We start from the raw sequence: 17,620 nt of genomic DNA, 5'->3' as shown, positions 1-17,620 counted from the left end.
TTGCTGTCCTTGCCAGCTAGCCATCCTGGAAGTATCCCTAAGGTCAGGAAAAGATCTGGTAGCTATCCCTCACTGCCTGAGGATGGGCAGCTACTGGAGAACAAGCAGCATCCTGCAGGCCAGTGCGTTCGGAGGGCACCCTGCCTGGCTAGGCACAGAGAGGAGGTGAACCCAGACCTCTTGATCCTACTACCAAAGTTCGGAGTCCTAGGGAAGAGCGATGTTTAGACATGAGCCTGGTTCATGCTGAGCTGACCAGTGGCTACTTTGATGCCCCTTTTCTCTGGCCAGCTCAGAGCCACGGCGAGGCTGCTTTGAATCACTTGCGAATGCCATGTCCCCGGGGGACCTCTCTGCTGCCAGGGTAGGAACACTGTAGGACTTTCCCTCTTCCCCTCGCAGATCCCAGTGAATGAAGTTTCCCAATGTGCTGGCAAGATGGGGAGTTTTATCCCCGCAGACTCAGTGCAGGATAGCAGCTGGAATGGGAACTTTTCCATCCTCACCCCCATAGTCAGTATATTTAGCCCTGACCTAGAAAGACCATCCTTTCTAGGGCTGAGTTGTGATTCAGACAGTCTGCTTACCGAGCAGAGACTGCCAACTGTGCCGAATCATAGCTGATTAGAGGTGGGAGAGAGCCTGAAAAACAATACACCCAGGCAAACGCAGTGGGTTTGGAGCATTTCATGAAAATTATATTTAACACCATTTTGGTGACTTAAAGAAAAATTAAAACAAACAACCCTCGCACCTTCCAAAATAACCCTACCTGTCTCTGGTGGGAGAGAAGAGACTGGCAAAGTGTTGCTATTTTAAATCACAGTGGAACAGGATAAGAAAGAATAGACATATAGATAGATACATATATATAGGTATAGACAGACACACACACATCTCCAGATGAAGCAGGGGACACTTTTTTGGAGAAAGGAAGGACAGACAGAGAAGCAGATACTTTCTTGCATTTAGAGGAAATTCTATCTTGAAGCAAAACAAATCCTATCATGTCTAAGGGGAAACAAGAGCAAAAGAAAAAAAGTACGAGAAGATGTCTGGAGACGTGTAAAATGCTCACACAAAAATGTCTGCTGTCAGGTCAAAAAGTGTCCCACCAGCACAGCGTGGGACTGGAGCTTGTATCCCACAGGCAGTTATCCTCTGCCTGCAGACGCGCTCAGGCTATCGCCTGGGATCTGAAGGAGAAATCTTATCTGCGGGCCTGTGAGAAAATAGGAGGAGGTACACATAGTTCTTATAAACTAGTAATACAGTCAGGGAGTTAAACTGGAAAATACTGCATAGCCCAGTCTGGAGAGAGCAGAACAGGAGACTAAACACAACAGTTTAACAAATAATTACAGGTTCTTTATATGGACTAGAATTTGTAATCCGCCTTCATCCACTTCTCTTTGCACAGTTTAGAATTACAATGCCAAAGGGATCACAGGGAATCATGAAATAATGTCCTGCGTTTGAGTGCAGAGCAGACAGTCTCTGAGGGTTTTAGACAGTCCATTTGATACTCTTTTCATGAAACATTTACCATGTTGTACCGAAGTGTTCACTCCATTGTACCTTAGCAAACACAGCGGACATGCTGTTACAGTCACTCACATGTGCAGGATGTTTGCAGCCATTAAAAGTGATGAGAAAAAAACCTGACCTGGATACATTCTCCTGGATTTAAATTCAGTTAAGTGTGGGCATTGAATATTATCTCCATAATAAATTTGCCACACCATAAAACATAGTGGGGAATCAGGAAGTAATATCTTGCATTTCAACAAATGCTTGGTCTCTGAGGACCTCCACCATCCATTTGATACGCTTGGTATGTAGGAGTACAGTTTCTAGTCATCTATATTTTTTATCCTAACTGCATGGAGAAGATAGTATTATGACAGTGGTGCTGGATGGATATTTGGGGGACTGTGGATCAGTTACCAGTCCTGCAATAGACTCCCTGACTCCCCTGATAAGTCACAGCCATTTGGCTTCCCATCTGCGGCACAAGGCACTGGTGCCTCTGCTCCCCTGCCCTGAGCCCGTTCCCAGCCCTGCTGCCAGGACTGGTACCTCCTCGCTTCCCTGAATGACAATAGCGTATCTCATGACACGGAGATGCGGCTTATCTTTTAACTGAATTGAAAACGAAAAAATCAGTCCATGTTCCCACTTTAATTCTAACGTATACAGACAACTCTATTTTTTCGCTCGTTTTTGTTTCTTCCAGAACTAGCTCCCCTCTTCTCCCTTTTCTTTGGAAAACGCTGTTGGAGGCTTGCTGGAGGTGGAGCTGGGAAGCTGCAGGGTACCCAGCCTGAAACGAAGACCGAAACATCTCCTTGGCTTTGGGGAGAGATGCAGCCCTGGGTTCACCCACTGCACACAAGAAGCTCATACTGCAGCTCCTCCAACAGTTGCCAGCAGTTGGAAAGAAGCACACCTGGGCTGGCCACCCCCGAGGGGCTGGGGGGGGGGAAGATGCACAGATACCGTTCCTGCTTCAGTATGTTCACCAGTGCTTTGATATTGCTTTTTAAGGGAACAGCTCAACAAAAGAAACAAAGTCTTTTCTGGTAGTTAAGAATAAATATTAATAATAATAAATGCTGATAAATATTAGTCTAAAAACAACTCGGTGTTTCTGTTTCAGAGGAACTTGAAATTAATGTTTGTCAAAAATCTTTGAGGAGTCAAAAAGGAAAGAGAAAATATCTGAAGTCAAATAAAAGATATTGTTTGACTTTAAAAAAGGCTTTTTTTTTTACATTATAAGTGGTTTTTAAACATTTCTAAATAATGCTGGAAGAAATTGCAAAATGACAGTTTGCAAAAAAGGGCAATGTTTTGCTTAGAAACACCTTCAAAAACATCTCACCTTTTTCATTTTTTTTTTTTTTTTCCTTACACAAATATTTTGGTAACCTGACAGTGGTTTGGGAAACACTGCAGTATCAACTACTCTGCATTTTTTGCCCCCTGCAAATGACCAAAACCATGCATTCCGTTCTAATCGGGAGAGTTTCTTTTAACAAAGGCTTTATTTTAAGCACAAACTTAAATCCGTCTGATTTTAGTGAGTTAAGCACAGACTTAAGGAACTGCCAAGTGCTTTGCTGAGCGAGTCTGCAGTCAAGCACCGAGCGAGCGCCTGGGCTGAGTGGGGTCCTGGAGTACAGGCTGAAAAGTGAAAATAAAGCATGAAGAAATAAACAGAAAATAGGCACGGCACTTGGAGATTTTGAGCTTTGTTTGTACAGTATTTCTAAGGTGTGTTTTGTATGTTTGAAAAAATCCTGTTATTCAGGAGCCCGGAGTCGCTCTTCCATCTCCAGCTCTGATGAATAGCAGAGGCGCAGCATGCAGTCCTTTATTCTGAGGGAGCCTTAATCACTCCCCTCCTGAAACTGCTGCTCCATTTGACTGACAGAATTAGAAGCAATCCACATATTGGAGGGGAAAAAAGAAAGGCAGACCCATTTGGTTGTCAGACTGTGGGTACATACACAAAGCTTTTAGCAAAAAAAGAAAGAAGAAAAAAGAAGAAAAAGTTGTTGCCCTCCTAAATCACATCTATATTAATGACATGAATGACAGGCTTAAGGGGAAGATTATAAATCTTTCTTTCCAGCTTTTCTTTTATTGCCCAACCATATATTTCATCTTTCCAGAGAGCAGTGTGATTAAACATGCAGCTGACAGACGCAAGCGCTGTAGATAAGCTGCAGCTAGACTTGTCTGAAGCAAGGTTAAGCACTTTGGGCACACTTCCCCAGTGGGCACGGCTGTGAGCCTTTCTGCACCGGGAGATACCGAGCGATACCAAAGCAACCGACATGGCACTTTGCTTCTGCAGTCCCCAGAGCGCCCGGTCACCATCCCTGCACGGCAAAGGAGAGGACCAAGGAACTGGAGCACTCAGGTGGGGCTGTGCAGTTGGCCATATAACCCAAGAGTCCTGACACCCCGGTCATTTGGGACTCCCTACCCCTTGATATTCTGTTTCAGAGGGAATAAGCAGCCCTGTTCTTGTGGCAGAACAACTCTCTGGGGCTGCAGCCTGCCAGCAACAGTGTCCAGAGTGACTCCAAAGCCTCCAGAGCCCTCAAAGGATGCCCTCTGCGTTGGCAGAGCGTATCTGTCTTTATGAAGGAACTTTGGAGTCCTGATGGGAAGAAGTGTTGGCTCTCCTCTCCCGTGCCGTACAAGAGGCTGCCTCTGTCTCCAGAGCAGCCACAGATCTCTGCATTTCTGCTTTGTTCATTTTCCTACATAGTCTCCAGGGAAAACACAGAGGAAGACAGAGAAACCCCTGTGTCTTGCAGGATCACAGACGTAGATGTAATCATCCTCAGTTACAAAAAATTCCTTTAAATTTCCCCAAACCCAAGTTCCATTTTCCCTGGAGGTGATACATAACTAACACGACTGACAGACCTACTCTCTGTAGTGTGTGTGTGCCTGTGTGTATATACATTTATATAGAGACATACATGTTATTCTTTTTCTGTATGAGTCTCTCGTGAAAAACTGTTACGGTCATGTATAACTGCCTGTGCTCAGACGTACTGCAAAGATACTTCCTTGGGTTTTATTGTCTGTGACCACTATACTTATGTTTTATAGCAGCCTAATTACAGAGAATCCACTTTAAATGCTGACATGCAGTGTTAAGTTATTCTGCAGGTGAATGAGTAGATATAACATTTCTCTGTGTTCTCTAAAATCGTGTAGTATTATTAACTGGATTTGTCAATGGCAGGACTGTCTGGAGAAATGAATCTATTTAAAAATGGTCCTTGATTTCCCATCACTACTGGCACCAAATGCATAGTGTTTGGGGAATGTTTTTTTCATGAAGGAAGTGGAGGATTAAAAAATTAAATGGTTTCATTTGAAACCTCCTGCACAGCTTAGTTTATTACAATAAAAGGCAATGATGGTTCCTTACAAATCAATTGAGGGGAAAAATAGAATTAAGAAAAAATCAAAACGAATAATCCAGGTGCTGCCATGTCCTGCTCTCTGGCTCTACCTGTGCTACACAGCCCAAACAGATACGGCTCTCACCTTTTCACTAGCACTGCTACCATAGATAATAAAACTAATTTAATTTTCTGTCACTCTTTTCATCTTAATAGACACCCAGAGATTTCACAACTGTAGGAGGACAGTGCACAAAACCACACCTTTTCTGGAATGAAGAGGCACAGAAAAAGAGAAATGTTGGGTGGAAATGCCAGAAGAAACACTGTCATGAGAAATAGGCTTTAAATATTGAAAACACATAAAGGACAACATACAGCACAGGAGAAACAGGCTGAATAAAACATGCTGCCATTAAAGCCCTGGAGCTCAGTCCTGAAGGGATTTGCATTTTTCCGATGCAGACTGTGATTTTTCAGGGATTCTGTGCGCCACTGGAAGGCCGTGGGTCTGCGGAGACGCTGTGCCTGCAGAGCAGTCCCTGTGCTGTGACAGGTAGCTATTCCCTGCCAGGCTCAGTCTAGCACATTAAAAAACCAACAGTATCTTTCTTTTTTCAGCTCTCTGCTTCAAAGGCTCTCTAATGCGTTACCATTACCCCATGCTCATCCCCACCACAGCGATAAGCGCAGTATAAATAGCTACCAGTAGATGACAGATAGAACATGGACATGACAACAGTGTCCTCCCCCTGTTCCCGCAGTCGGCACAGCAATATCTGTCGTGATCCACTCAGCGATGGGACTGCAGGAATGCAGCGGAGAGGCAGAGGCGCTGGCCGGAGTCGAGCTGAAGCGAGGCAAACTTTTCACGCTGTCCCCCAAACCCCATCAGAGGTGAATGTACAGGTGAATATTTACCTGAGCAAAGTAATAACCTCAGGGTTAATTAGGACTTGGCATAATTTAAGAGTTGGTCATAACTAGGAATTGATGGAATTTGATGTTCAGTGCTTCAGTGAGCTCCCACTTTGGCTCTTTTTTCTCCCAAAACCCTGCAGCAGTGCTATCCAGCTCAGGGATAATGGAGGGGATTAAAAATCAGCTCCTCATCTCCTGCTAATTCTGTTTGCCTCACTGTCCTCCTATATCCAAAGCAGCAAAATACGAGCAGGATGTCCAGCTTTGGGCACCATGATTTGAGAAAGGCATAGATCAATTGGCGAGAGGCCAGAGAAGAGCAAACAGGAACGATAAGAGACTTGGAAAACATGACCTGTAAGGAAAAGTTGTAGGAATTGGGTTTGTTTAGTCTAGAAAAGAAAAGAATGAGGAAAGATACGATAGAAGTCTTCCAATATGCAGAAGTTCGCTACAAAGAGGACAATGATCAACTGCTCTTCTTGTTCCCTAGAAATCACCTTATTTACAGCAAAGACGACTGAGGTTAGGCATTAGGAAAACATCTTTCCAACTACATACAGGAGTAGGGAAATCCTGGACCAGAGTGCTTAAGGCAGTTCTGGTGCCTCCTCTGCACTGGTGGCTTTCGGAACAGGTTAATGAGGCAGAAGCCACGTACTTCTGAAACCCTCTTCTGGCCCCGTCTCCTATTGCTCTGTGCTCAGCTCCTGCAGCCAGACGCTGCTGCTGACGTCCATTGTGTGTGTGTCCATCGCCACCCCCCCCTCGCCCTGAGCAGCCCCTGTCCTCTTGCTGGTAGGGTCAGGGAAAAAGCTGGAGCTCCCTGCTGGGAAACACTGACCCTTGGGGTACAGTTACCGTTTGGAGGTAACTCTGGCCTCAGAAGGTACCCGTGTACCCCCAAGCTCCCACGCAGGCTGCAGTTATCACTGGCGTATTTGGCACGTGCGGGGGCAGAAGATGGCTCAGTCCATCTTTCCAGCTCAGTGCTTCGTCACAGCTTGGCCCTTCATTTGCAGCGGAGGCGTTTCTTCCGCTCGGGGTACTGTTATTTATTGGTATTAGCCCCTCGCAGCTCGAAGGGAAGCCCCACTGCGTCAGGCTTTGTGCAAAGTGAGACTCGCGGGCACAGCACAAACAATCTGCGCAGCAGGCGAGGAGAGGAGGGAGAGCAAGGCACGGACGCGCCGGAGAAGAGACTTGGTCAAGGTTGTGGCTTCGGGAAAGCGCACCCCTGTGCGGGTGCCACATTTCGACCACTGCCTTCACGTGCGCGTGCACATGGACATCCAGACAAAACAGTAGCGTCCTGGTAAAGAGGTGAGCCCTGACCTGAAGTCGGAGGAGAACTGGCTTGCAAAAGTGAATCACGTTCTGCAAAGCTAGTAAATATTTCACGAGGTTCACAAAGCCTCAAACTCCACAAGCTTGGCAAAGCCTGACCAGCCGCTCTCCTCAAGAGCTATAAAGAGTCTGGATTCAACACTTAGCTGGCAATTTGCTGAAGACACATGGGGCAGAAAAGAAACCAAATTTGCTCTGTTTAGATTGACATTGGCTCCCCACTGTTGACAGCAGTCCAGATTTGGGGTCTGGTCTTTCTCCCACTGAATTCAACAGGGAATTTTTCCGTTGGCTTCAATGGGGGCAGTAATAAGCCATTGTATCTGTCAGTGCAGATTGCCAATGGAAGAAAAACTGGAAGGGCTAAATGCTGTCTGTAATGAGAGATCATTTTTTCCCTCCCTCCTCCTCTCCCCCAAGTCCATTTTCAGACCATAACCACATTTTAATGAATAAAAAGTTGTTGTTTCAAATCCTTGCAGAACTGCAGTCCCTGCCAAGCCTGTTTTTCTTCTGGAAAGACAGATGGATGTGCTCACATTATGGTAGTTGTTTTTTGCGTGCCATATATTTTCAGTGATGTTCATGAAACTAGAATTAGTGACACTAATAATGACAAATCAGAGGGCTAATATTGTTTAACCCTGTTAAAGAGTGTTATTACATTTACATGTTCCCACAGAGTAAATGCTGTTTGGCTCAGACATATGTCTTGCTATCTGTTTATTTTTGTGAATCAGAAATGAATCAGCAGTCAGTCTAAGAGTGTCCCATAGATTTACTTCTCTCATATACTGTTTTAGAAGGGGGGAGAAAAACCCCACCAGGGTTTATAGAATCATTTTGTGTTCAGTAGAGGCATAATAGTATTATTAAATTAATTCTAATCAGTAAGACAGAATATTGCAGGTCTGCACAGACTTACCCCAAAATGCTGAGCTATTGAGGAGGCTAGACTGTGCTCTTGCTGATGTAATACTCATTCCTATTCAGATGGTGAAGACAAAACTAAGCCGTCAAATTAGATCTTATGTGTGCGGCTGTCTGGTTTTCACTGTTTATGAGCAGATACACAACTGCCTTTTTCTCAAGCCAACGGGTCTTTTAGAATGCAAAAAGCAAATGCACAATGCAGTCTGCAGCACTTAGGTCCTATTTGTGGACAAGACCTACAGTAATTTGGAGCTGGGAAATGATTCCCTCTCTGCACTGCGCTCAGCAGATAAATAAAATAAAATGACAGTCACTAATATGATGCTTCCATCCCTATCTTTCTTCGATACTCAGGGACTTTTGAGAAAAGAGTTAGCATTCTTGGACAAGACTTTGAGAAGAATCCCCTACTCTTTGAATTGTTAGTTCCCTTCCTTATGCCTAGCCCTTGGATCTTATTTGTAAGCAGCTGATAACAGGCTTGATAATCTCTGCCTTAAAAAAATAAAATCAATACACTGCTTCAGAAATTTGACCAAAAAAAAAGTTACGTAAGAGGTAAGAAAAACATCACACTTTCTTAGAGCATTAGACATTCCAAGAATTACAGAAGGTAATTTAAATTCAACTCAGCCGCTACTGTTGCAATATTGAGGTTTTAAAGTCAGTTTATTTATATTTTAACTTTGCAGTTTCCCATAAGGCATGGTCAAAGTCTTTAACAGAATCACTGACATTAGGAATTCTCGTCCTCCTTTTCCCTTGCTCCTTATCAAGTGTACTTTGTTTCCTGCAATGGTTTATTGGGACCATCTGCATCTCCTCCTGTTTTCTCTCAGGCATGGAGATAAGATTTCACCTTTGCATGTCTGGTTGAAGTCCAGCTGGCAGTCTGGATGTGTTTGGTGGCTGTGGCTCCGTGCCTGTTGCATGCACGCGCTAGCCTCACATGGTGGCGACAGAAAAACCCACGTGAGAACCACCGTGTTCGGGACCAGCTTCATTTTCCTCTTCAAGGCCAGGGCCAAGAGTTTCAAACCTGTCTGCCTGAAACTCCCCCAAGTTCTTATCTGAGTGATTCAATAAATGGGTGGGTTTTACAGAGGCTGTGAAGCCCTCACTCATGTAGGAAGGGAATGGCAAGGCCTGCTAGGATGACTAGTGCACTGTTTGCCAAACCAACACCCAAACTGCTTCCAGACTTTTTCAAACTGCTTTTGGGCCAAATTATGTCCTTGCAGCTGCCTTCTTCATTTCTGACTGCCCAACCTGAGAGCAGCGCAATTGCTCTCTGCATCCTCTCAGGACTTAACAGCGCTCCCACCTACAGCGGTCATCGCGTTGTTAGCAGCAAAAGCAAACAGGGCACTTCCACCCAAAGTTGCGCAAGAACAAGAAATTGCCATAGTAAGAGATACCATTTATCCCATGCAGCTCGGAGCGCTTTTGGATGTCTGGCCATCTTACCGTTCTCCCCTATTACTGGTTTCTGCCTTATTCAGTACTTGAATGTGAAGTGAAATGCCTTGATTTCAGTCTTTGGAAGTGGTAATACTCTCTGCTGAGGCCAGCCCAGCTGGGTAATCTGGTTTATTTGCAGCTGAGGCCTGGTAAAACATGCTGCAGCAAATGGTTAGAAAGTGAAATCAGCCCTCCATCAGACGGGGTGGAGGACCAACGTCTCCCCGAGCAGGGGGAAAGGATGGGAGAGCTCTCCTTCACAGTTTATCTAGAAACCCTGCAGAAACATTGCAGTCTTTGAAGATAATAGGAGCAAAGACAGTTCCTTTCTTCTTCCTTGCCTCCTCCTTTCCTCCCTTCATTTTGGAGACCTATTATCCACACAAATGGTCGAGTATCTAGTTAAATGAAACATTTTTCAAAAGCTCAGTGTGAAGGTTTGTAATGCAGACAAACAATCTCGAGCCTCACTACACATTTTCCTAAGAAACCGAAAGAATACCTTGTGTACTGAATCTTTTCTTTCTTTTTTTATTCTGTGAATATTTTTATTCTTTTTTTTTTTTTTAGTATCTCATGAAGTAGAAGAAACTGCTAATCTTTGCTCTGCCTATTTGATGTTTTAGAAAAGCCAAAGAAACAAATATGTAAAAGCGCTTTCTCTGTTTGCTAGATTATTTTTTTTTTCTTCTTAAACACAGGCTGCAAGTCTCAGAAGAAGTCAAGGTCTTGAGTTTCTCTTTGTTTTTAGTGCCTGGCTGCTTCTACTGTGTTAAAGTGTCAGCTCCAGATAAATAAGGGAATGAAAACAGAGGTCTATTTAAGAGAAAATGTCTGTCCTTCAAAGTCTGGAGAGATAGAAGTGGATTTATAGTCCCCTGGGCAACATCCAGGGAATGTTTTGGAGCCTTGAGGCAAATTGTGGACGCTGGAGCCACAGTCCTCAGTGGTTTTGAGTGTCCTTAATATTGCACTGAGATCTGAGCTGCTTCACATCCAGAGAAGTGAAAAGTGGATTAAACCTGGAAAGGGAGGGGGCAAGAGGAGGTCCTTGCACCGTGGGCCACTACGTCAGTGTCGGGACAAACCTCGCAGCGGGGGTCTGTATACGGCCAAGGTGGCAGAGGTAGCCGCCGGCCAGGACCAAGAGGCTTTGGGCTGGAGGCTGCAAGTTAAGAGGAAGTTCGGAGCTGTGAAATTCAGACTTTGATCTGAAGAAACTGCTCGCAGCTTGAGCACGCTGGGCTCTGCAGGTCAGGATGCTGGCTTGGACCATCTCTGCTACAGAGATAAAGGTTAACAGCTTCCTGACCAAGTCTGAGGGAGCTATTCCTGAGGTGAGCTTGCCGAGATCTTCAGCGCGTGCCTCGGGGCAGACCGTTATTGCTAGAGAAGGCAAGCAGCACGTCCCCGCGTAGTGGCGAGGGTCAGCGGGTTTTACCCTGCCCTGGGCCTCCCGCTGGCCCTGCCTCCTCGCCCGAGGACCCTGGAAGTCACCACACAGCGACACCATTGCTTTGCACGTGCCCCTCTGCTTTCCAGCTCCCTCCTCTAGCTTTTGGGGGATATGCTGAGCAAGGTCTGGCAAGGGTGTACAATTTCTGGACCTTGACAGACTTGAGCGAAAGTGGGCTTTTCTAAAGCACCTCTGTGTAAGTATCATACCTTATATAATCATTTCAATTAGTACAGTGCAGTCTTGCTTATTTGGACTCATGTGATTACCTGAGAACCAAGGCTGAATTAATTTAAAAGGAAAAAAAAAAGTAGGTGTTTGTCTTATAGCTGTGTAGAAAAGTTCACGGGAAATGTGGACTTCTCCATTGATTTTCCACAGAAATATTTCTGATGTGTTATCTTCCCTCATCAACTTTTTTATTTTAACAACATATGGTAAAGCAGCTCTGCCTCAGTGTGGATGTGCAGGTCTTACTGAGCAATGCTGGCTCCCTGGACTGCAGACAGCTCGGATTATTTTAAAACAACAGCATTCATAATTGCACTATATGCGGAATCAAGACTAATACAGAAGAGTTACCATAACAACACCACCTCGACATGGTGCTTGCACAAATACCTAACACATCCTAGGGAATGGATTCAATACCTTGTGGAGTGAAAAACATTCACCCTTTGAAGAATGGACCAGTGAAAATGGTGGTGCCTGAGTCATAATTTTGTAGCAGGAAATCTGTCCATGAGAAGAGGCTTTACTAAATTAATTATTAGAATTTTGTTGCTATTTTACCTAACCAGTGGCTCTGTTAGCTACTGTAGAGACCGTCACCCACTTGCTGGGTGATGAGTCCTCCACCTCAGCACATGCAGGAGTGGTTCATTGTAGAGTTTATGGCAGCAGAATAGAGCTCTGTGGTGCTAGGCACTGCACAAGCACAGGGTAGCAAGAAAAGAAAAAGACCTCCCATATTCCAGAGCTAAAGCTAAAGATGACCCCAACACACAGTAGAAAGGAAACAAACCACACAAAGTCATAGTGGCAAATGACAGATTATCTTCATGAGTATGTGCTTTTTTGAGGAGAAAGTGTCTCTATCAAAACCAATCCAACTGGAAGGAGATGTAATAGGAGCAAAGATAAGGGGGGAAGAGGGCAGCAGGGGTGTATGGAAAATGACGAGGGTGGACAAGGAGAGGTGACTCCACCAGATCAGCTAACAGAGACCTGTTCTTCGATCCTCACACCCAGCAGTTGCAACTGCCTTCAGAAACCCCTTACTGACTTCAGTGTTCCATTGTTATTGCAGTTCTCAGATAAAATACCACATTTCAAAAGGCCATTTGGCCTATTGAGAGGTTTGGGGGTAGGCGGTGGTTTGGTTTTTTTTAAGTGAGACTTCCTTGTTGGTTCAACATTTCACTGTCTTAATCCCACAAGTTTTTTTGTTTAGAAGCAGGTAGCTAAACACCATGCAGTTCCCTTTCCCTTCACAGTAATTCTTCCACCTAGGTTGGCTATAATGAGGCAGTCTGCTCATCTTGCAGAGCTACAAAGAATATTTGCTTCCACTAAAGAATGATCTGCCAGGTCAACCCCCCCACTCCAATCACTGCATCTTCATTATTCTTCTTCACCTTGCAAACACGGTATCAGGCCTTACATTTCCTCTAAGTTTCCATAAGGGTTGCTCTAACACAGATCCCTGCTCTTTTATTTATTCCCAGAAGAACAGTGCTTGATTTTGCTTACAGTCCTTCACTGCTATTACAAAAAAGAGCTCAAGTCGTTTCTGTTCTGCTTGCTTTGATAGTCGTATTCAGCAATGAGATTCTTTGTGTGAAAGAAACCCAGGAAAAGTAGCTTTTCCTAGCATTATAATTTGTTACAGTTAGGTGTTAAAGTTTTCAGCTGAGCTGCTTGTGATAAACACTGCATATGCTCCAGCCTGCATAGGTTCTCACTAGCTGTTCTTTGTCCAGGTTAGCAACACAGTAGCTTTAGGTTCCCACTGCAGCTAATGGAGCGAAAAAGGCTTTTTAAGAGCTGTGATTTATCCCACTCAAGATCTGAATCATTCTGAGGTGTCTCTCTTCCCCACTGAGTGCAAAGGGATCACGGGGCAGGTGCTTTGCTAGCTGACCCAGGTACTTTTTAGGTTGGATGGTGCCTGCCCTAAGCTGCTCACCACCTCAACAGAGAGGAAAATAAGTGAATGGGAAAGAAAAGCAAGACACAATAGCAGGAGGTAGGCAAGGAGGCTTAGAGAGATCAGGCACTGGCTGGAAATCACACAAGGCAGTGGGATGGGAAGAGAATCCAGATCTCTTGATGAAACCCGTTTTTGCGCATTTTGTACCACAGGGCTCTCCTCTCTCCCAAACAAAAAGAATGTGATTGTATATTTCCTTTTTCTCTTCCCTTCCAGTAGCTGCATGTTCATTAAGCACTTAAATTTTTCCAGAGTAATTGTAAGATCAGAAACCTCTAAGTCAGATGGAAAGAACTAAATATTTCAGCCAATGTGAAGCAGCCACAAAAATAAGCATGTGGGGAAAAAAACCATTGTGCAAATAATATTGCTGAGAGAAATACAAAAATCACATGAGAAGGGCAGATAGGCGCATTGTGCAAAGGATAAGGAAGGAGACTTAGGAACAAGGGAAGGCTGCTAATTTTGCTTTGTAAGCACAGTTGGTGAACAATTATCACTCCTATTCCTGCTCCCGCTCCCCAAGGTTTTTGACCCCGGCAGCACAGCCACACAAACACTTCGTTTCACACTCTGCACAACCATGAGGGTCCCACGACCCTCGTCAGCCAGGCAGTGGGGACAAGAGGGAAGATGGGAATCAGGAGTGGGAACCTTGCCAAGTGGATCTGCCACAGACAAAGAAATAAGCCATCCTGCCCACAGCTGACCTACCTCAAGAGTTTCTTGCCTCTGTCTTCCTTTTGCTCTGAAGCTGGAAATTTCTGCCTAATCCATTGTGCCAAATGCCAGATTAGCTCTTTGTGTGGCTACAGAGGCAGAAATCTCTAAAAATTATAATGAAGGGCTAAACTGATTATTTTATATGACCTGATCTGATTTTGAAAATAGCCCTTCCCTGAGCAGACAGATTAGATCACCCCCAGATGTCCCTTCCAACCTAGTCTTCTGATTTTGTCACAGGTTACCAGTAAAAGCTGCAAAGATTCAGGAAAACAGCTCTTCTATCCTGTGGACTACAAAAATGGCATTTCCAACAGTTGTTTCATTATCAAAAAAAGCCCTAGACCTAGATCTCAGAGGCTCAACACCCCTGAAATCCTGGAGCAAAGAGAGGGTCTCTACAGACAGATCGCCAAGCTACTTGGCAAGGTAAGCCTTTCATTCTCTGCTTTTGCTGTGGGATGGCATACTAGCCTTTTCTCTCCCGTTTTATTTGCCTCTTAAGAAAAAAGCCAAAGCCAAGTGAAAGATAAGCTGCAAATGCTGCAGACCTTGCTTCTGCTGGTCTCCCACAGCAGTCAAGGAGTGATGATTGCAACATTAGACCAGTAGAGTTTCTTCATTTGTTTTGAAACTGTCTCAGCTGGGACACACACCCCAGCTTTCCGTGTCATTTCTTGGCTGTGTTTATAACTGCTGTACATAGGACCTACACAGGTGCTCAGCACCTCCAGAAATATAGCTGAAATACAGCATATGCATGCCAGTTTGCACACTTCAGATTTTCTTCCCCCAGAATTTGGCCACAGGGGGAACTGGAGGCAAAGCGAAGAGTAGGAGGCATGGGGCTGGTGTTCAAAGCCGCGGCCATAGTGCACAGCACAGCTCTGGGTTACAGGCTGAAGCCAGCAGCCCCCTGTGTCCACAGGGAGGCATGGGCTTGGATCCTAGTGGCACAACAGCCACTTTTCTGTGGTGGTGGTGGTTCCTGGCTCTTCCAGTGCCGATCTACACTGCCGCAAGTACCAACCTCATGAGGGTACATGCATCTCCGCCTGCACCACCCAGCACGGGTTACACATACCAGTAACGACCTCCCAGCTCTGCATAGTGCTCATGGGACACAGGTCAAGTGGCCTGACTTCTGGAGTTGTGCTTAGATCATTAGACCAGTGTATTTCGGAGGCATTAAGACTTTATTATACCCCCTTACAAGCTTAACAGCACTTGGCACTATGCCTCTGTAACAATTTTAATCAGTGTGGTTAGAGGGGGCTCTTATTCCAGCTGCTATGTTTCAAACCAAACTAAGATGGCAATCCACAAACCTAGGCGCAGTGGGGTTAGATCAAGCTGCCCCCTTTAACACTGGCTAGTGAATTAAGTCCTTAATAACACCTGGAAAAGGATCTCTGCATCACAGAAGAACAAACTTTGCTCAAAAGAGTTTATCAATGGGACCCCAGGAGACCAGTCACTGTGAAGCTTTACTTCATTCCAGAAATGTTTTGGAAGCAATTACTTCATCTTGTTCTTTATTCACAGAATTCACTTAACTGATGACATTATAGCTCAGTCCATTAAGTAAATGGGTTATATATTTTCTCCAAGTTTTGAGGAAATAATGTTGCAGCCTCTGTTGCTATCATTGTCAGCAGTCAATGGGGACAGGGACAGTTCTTAATTTGTTTAGTGTGGTTTACCTCTGCTGAGATCTTGAATATGATATATCTGGCTCTGGGTCTTTTACAACATTTGAGCAGGATTTAAAAAAAAAAAAAAAAGGGGGGGAAAAAGAAAGCAAGTGTTATTTTCACAAAAATTCCTGGCAGCTGTACCGTTTATTATGAGAGGAAAACAGAGCAAGAAAAATTGGCATGTCATTTCTTAAATGAATTTATATCCTCATTTCCTTTAGAAAATGAATCCATGCTCCATCTAGCCATTTTCCATCAGTCTGCAGGGGCAAAGTTTGCAGAGCACAATTGAAATACACAGTTATAGCATAGGCCAGCGTGCCATATATGGCTTTCATAATAAGATCCTCCCCCACCCTTGCTGCCGGTAGCGCTTATAAAGGTTTTATTTTCCATCAGTTAGCCATGCAGTAGGTCTTAAAAGTCAGCAGCAGCTCAGAAAATAATCAGGGACACATGATCAAAATTCAGGTCACCAGGGCCAAAATGACACTGAAGGCTGCAGGAGCCGTCGCTCCGCTACAAGCCCATCTGCTGAGAACTGACTCTTGAGCTGCGCTCATCCTGTGTCCCTGTGCCACGGGAGTAGCGTGCCAGGTGTTTCTTTTGTTGTTTCTTTACAATGTCTCAGTATCCCAAGGAGGAGAGGCAGCAGGCTGGGGAGGAGATTTGCCAAAAGATAAGCGAATTCAGGAGCCAGTAAAAAGCACTGCTTTTGGGAACTGTCACAGAATGCTGTCAGTCAAAAGAAGTTTCACACAAAATCTCCAAAACAACCTCTTCCTCCTCCACATTCATCCGCCTCCTCTGAGGGGTGGTGGTTAATATACTAAATACAACATAACCACTTGGAAAGCACTTTTCATTTTGAGTCACCACCTTGCTATTTTTGCAGCCGCAAATACAGACTGGTGGAGCTGATGTCATTAATCTGGTACATACAGGAACAACCTGGGGAGCTGGAGTTGGAGTTCTAAGGAAAAAGAGGCTCCCAGGAAGTGTCTTCTGGGGAAGTCAGGATGCAGGCAGTGCAACGCATCAGTGCCAAGGAAAGGGAAGAAAAAGAGGATAATAGTACTGTAACGTCATTTCTGGTTGACTCCAGTTTGTGTTTTAAACCATTAGCAAATTAGGAAAAAGGAAGGGGGGCAGGGGGAGAAAAAAGGGGAAACATTTCATTTGCCCCCAACATAAAAGGTTTTGTTTTGGATACAGCCTTTTTATTCTTTTCATCTGAAATCTTAAAAAACACGCAGGAAAGAAATTTCAACCCCCAAAGTTATTTCAAAATGAAAAATCAAAGGCTCCTGTTCCAGAAAAAAAAGCTCCCTGGGACTGGGTGGCAGACAGGGTGGGAACGCCAGACATCAGTCCCTGGAAGCCTGACAAACACAAGGGAGGGCCTGAACGCAACAAAGCTGGGACACGAAACCCACAGAATCTCCCGATGATTTGGGTCAACATATGGCTCAACGCACCGTCTTTGGCCAACCTCAACGTGTTTCAGTCTCCAGGGTAGCGTATGTGATTTTCTCACATCAGAAGTGGAGAGCATTGATGGCACTACGCAAGGAAAAGCTACTCTCATCATACCTCATACATGTTCCTGTATAAATGGGGTGCTAAAGTGCTGTTTACTTACGCAACATCTGATCGACAGCTCTCCTGGATCTACTTAAAGCTCAGAGGAAGTGTCCTGGTTGGTATTTCAGCTGTCGCATGAGAAAGCAGCACAACTGGTGCTAGCCAGCGTCCCTCAGTCACAACAGTGTCAGTGCGCGTGTGGGACATTTTCCCTGACGGGGTGTTGGGTCTGCACGTCTGCCGAGCGCAGGCTGATGTCAATGGGACTATTATGATTTCACCCAGCCTTGCTGCTTCAGCTGCAGTTTCCCTCATTCCCTGAACAGCAGGGAAGGTCTAGACTGGAGCTACAAAG

The 17,620-nt window shown here is 44.9% G+C and overlaps 1 long non-coding RNA gene across 1 annotated transcript in view; it reads right to left on the bottom strand.

Annotated features, from left to right (window-relative positions):
* LOC115339439 overlaps positions 1 to 17,620 on the bottom strand; it is a 122,805-nt gene that overhangs the window by 17,340 nt on the left and 87,845 nt on the right. The gene's annotated exons all lie outside the window — the stretch shown is intronic.

This window comes from Aquila chrysaetos, chromosome 3 (genome assembly GCF_900496995.4).
Source record: "Aquila chrysaetos chrysaetos chromosome 3, bAquChr1.4, whole genome shotgun sequence".
Lineage (NCBI taxonomy): Eukaryota > Metazoa > Chordata > Aves > Accipitriformes > Accipitridae > Aquila > Aquila chrysaetos.
The sequence above is the reverse complement of the archived record's forward strand: the minus strand, read 5'-3'. Positions and strand labels throughout refer to the sequence as shown.